Genomic DNA, 4287 nt, shown 5'->3' on the forward strand with positions numbered 1-4287 from the left:
AGCAGCCATCGGTAAATGGTCGTGCTGAAGTTGATATCGGTAAATATCAAGTTCTAACCATCGGTAAATGGTTTTGCTTTTCAGAAATCTGTTTCCCAGCAGCCATCAGTAAATGGTCTGGCTGAAGTTGATATCGGTAAATATCAAGTTCTAACCATCGGTAAATGGTTTTGTTTTTCAGAAGTTTATTTTCCCCAGACGCCATCGGTAAATGGTCGTGCTGAAGTTGATATCGGTAAATATCAAGTTCTAACCATCGGTAAATGGTTTTGCTTTTCAGAAATCTGTTTCCCAGCAGCCATCAGTAAATGGTCTGGCTGAAGTTGATATCGGTAAATATCAAGTTCTAACCATCGGTAAATGGTTTTGTTTTTCAGAAGTTTATTTTCCCCAGACGCCATCGGTAAATGGTCGTGCTGAAGTTGATATCGGTAAATATCAAGCTTCCAGTTCTCCAACCATCGGTAAATGGTTTTGCTTTTTCTGAAGCTGTCATGCAGTTTGTCATCGGTAAATGACGTGGTTCTTTGGTATCATATCCAGTCTGTGCAAATTCTACGGTTCTTTGGTATTCAATCCCTGTTTACCCTGAAAGTCTGACAGCCGTTGCTATCATCCGTTCGGGTTCCCAGCTGATTGAATAGGGGCAGCTGTAGCACCTCAAATTTGCACCTATCATTATGCATACATTTTCATATTAGGTCATAGCATATCATGATCCATTGCATAGCATTTGCATTGTCCCTCAGTTGCCTCAAGAGCAAGCAATCAAGAATTAGGTCAAACTAATCTCCTGATCAGTCAACCAAGCAAGCAAAGGAATTTCTCATTGAATCAAGGCCTTGGGGTTTGTCCAACAAGTTCACATGGCTTGGAGGTCTATTTGAAGTATTTTGGTCAAGGGTTAAGGGCTCAGAGGTCAGCAGTTCATGCCCAGACAGCCAAAAACCCTAAGAAAGTCAACTGTCAGTCAAGGCAATGGTTGGTGGTCATTCTTGTGGAATTTGGGCACCATGGTCAATAATCAAGAGTTCATACAACTTGGGACATCATTTGAAGTCAATTTCTCAAGGAATTAGGGTTTTGAAGTCATCAGTCAATGCACAATCAATCAGAAACCCTAAAAGTCAACTGTTGGTCAACTGTCCATTTAATCAGTGATTGGATGATTGGAATTGGTTTGTGAGAGTTCATTCATGTCCAAATAGTCATCATATATCATGCCAAACACCATCATGGAAGAATTTGAAGCCAGATCATGAATTTCCCAAAACGGAAACTGGGCCTGTAACTGAAACTTACCAAAAATGGAAAGTTTTGATCCTCAAACTTACATTGTGATACAAGCCTCAAATGAATTTTTGCCCAACATGAAAGTTGAAGATCTTGTTCTCCCATTTCCAAAAAGTCCTAGAACTCTCAATTCCCATGTACGGTTGGCAAGTTATGATCGAATCGATTTTAGAAAATCTTGAACTTCAAAGGGCCATATCTCCCAAACCGTTTGGCCAAATTTGGTGGGGTTTTTTCCTACAAACCACATTTTTCATCCTCTTTCCAAAAATATAAATTTCATGACCCAAAACTTCACCAATCAAAATAGCATATTTTGACCTTTTTCATTTAAATGGAAGTTTGACCAAGGGTTGACTTTTTGATTCAAACATTTTTTCAGCATTTGGCCAATTGGGACAGCTCATAAATATCATTTTAAATGTGTTTGCAAAGTCAAATTATGCAGCACATGTGAATCTTGCTTGGTTGCTTGAATTGTAAGAAAAGTACCATTTAACCATACTTGTCCATGCCTTGCCTTGTACCTCAAAAGGACAGCCTTATGCAGCAACTTTTCTGTCATTAGAGCCTCACTTGCAGCCTAAAAACCAGTAAAAAAAGGCCATGCTTGTTTACTTGAATTTTGGAAGAAAAGTACAAAGCAACCATCCATCCATACCTCTTGCAACCTTGCCATGCCTTGTACCTCTCAACAGCAGATTTCATGATCTTTTTCTGTCACATGAAATCAGTAGAAACACTACTAGCTGTAGATAACACAAGATCCACTGAGGCCAAAAATCCTCATTTTTCTCTCATTTGGCATTTTTGACAAAGGTTGCAAATTCCATCCAAAACAACAAGCAACACACAACAGAAGATAAAGACACAACATCATTTCCTGTCAAAAATGAAACAAAAGGCAGCTATCAAACACATCTAACACAAAAAAATTCACTCATTCTCAAAAACTTCCTTTTGGCATTTTTCCAAAAAAATCTGTCCAGGACTCTCCAAAAACTGAGCAGGCCATTTGTTTTTCCATCATTCAAGCAGCCTTGTGAACCGATCCCAGCCACTATTCCTCACCTGGAACACCATTTTCCATTGCTGCTACATGAAGCACCATTGATGACAGTCCGAGCATGAAGCCGTGTCAAGCCATTCCAAGCCGAACCCTTGCACTCATTCATCATTGGGAGGCATGTTGAGCATCTGTTTCACATCAAAATCACCAAACAACCACTAAATCTCTACTGTCCGTTAACTTTGGTAAGATTTCGACCCCTTTGTTTTTTAAAATGGATGCTTGCTTTGGGTAGGCCTTGTCGCGCTGATTCTGTTGAGCTTTGGATCCGTAAAAACGGTCGAGTAATGAGTGAATAAGGATGATTTGAAGTTGCATGTCGAATGTTGTATTTGCTTATTTTTTCTGTTTTGGTTTAAGTTACTGAAAATAAATGATAGGATATTGATGAGCATTAAGGGGTGAATGTTTTGATATATGTGTTTTTGATTTTGGTTGCAAATTATTTTTTCTGCTAAAAATTACAAGCAGAACATGTGGTATGAGAATACTGTATGTTGCTGCTACCTTTGTTTTTTTCTTTTTTTCCTTTCTTTTCTTTTTCCTTGCCGCGCCGTACATCCTAGGGGCACTTGCTGGCTGTGCATTGTGTTTCTAAATGAAACACATTGATATGTTTATTCTTGGATTTGGAACAAAAAAAAAATTTCAATTCATTTTTTTTCTGCTACTGTATGATGCTGCTGCTACTGTAAGTGCTCTTTTTTCTATACTGTAATGTGTTTTCTGCATTGTAGCAATTGCCTTGCCTTGTTTCTAAATTAAATTCCAAAAGGCCTGGGGCGAGGGGGATTCGAACCCCAGACCCCTGCTTCAAATACCAAGTGTTTTACCACTGGGGCGCGATGCCAATTCAATTACTAAATGCCTTCTAAACTATATATTTAAAAAGGAGCGCTGCTACTGGGCGCGTTGACCGGGGCGTTGACCCCCCCCCCATGGTTTCTTTATTTATTCCATTAATCCATTTAATTTTCAATTTTTATTTCATTTAATCACTCAAACTTACAAAAATCATAACTTGTTCATTTTTAATCCAAATTTAATGGGATTTTTTGTGTTGTGTCCATCTTGATCTCTAGTTTTTTGTCATATATTTTCCAGAATTTTTTCATGGTCGAATTTTAAATGGTGCTAGGGTTTGTGACATGTGACCAAATTTTGTATACCTTGCCAAATCAATTGTGAAATGATGAGAATGTATCCAATGGCTCTCAAATTTTTTGTGCTTAAACTAGACATGTTCACCTTCATTTTGGTATAAAGTTTGTGGATTTCCCATTTGTGGTTTGCTGGTTATGATTTTTTGAAGTCATGTGTTACATTTGGTGCCATACCATGATCATGCATTTTCCCTAATTTTGTTCACATGCTTCCTTACATCCAAATGACCCCAAATTTTGCATGAACTTACTCTTGTATGTCTAGTTGACTTGTGAATTTTCTTGGATTTATTTGAACAATTTTCCATTTGTTTGGGATTTTTCTTCCCTGCCTAGTCAAATGTGGACTTTGTGTGACACATGTTCCCATTTCATTTGTGAAATTCTCATACTTTATTAGATGGACATGAAATTTGATATGTGATAACTAGACATCTCAAACTTGGCATTGGTGTTAATCTCATTCATTTCTCATCTGTTTTCAATTTGATATGATTTTTTGAAGTTGACCCATGCTTGTTGACTTTCTTTGTGCATGCTTGAATTTGGTTTGACATCATGATTTTCATTGACTGCCTTCCTCTCATCCAAATGGGATGAAATTTGACATGCTTACCATGCTATATGTTAGGTTTGATCATGATTTATTTGATGATTTTTGGAAAATGTTTAGATTGCTTTTGATGCAAGTCTTTCTGTTGATTTCTATGAGCTTCTGTTTGCCATGTTTTGACCTAAATGGTTCATGAAATGATGATGATG

The sequence above is a fragment of the Lathyrus oleraceus genome, unplaced genomic scaffold (assembly GCF_024323335.1).
Source record: "Lathyrus oleraceus cultivar Zhongwan6 unplaced genomic scaffold, CAAS_Psat_ZW6_1.0 chrUn0423, whole genome shotgun sequence".
In the NCBI taxonomy this organism is placed as follows: Eukaryota; Viridiplantae; Streptophyta; class Magnoliopsida; order Fabales; family Fabaceae; genus Lathyrus; species Lathyrus oleraceus.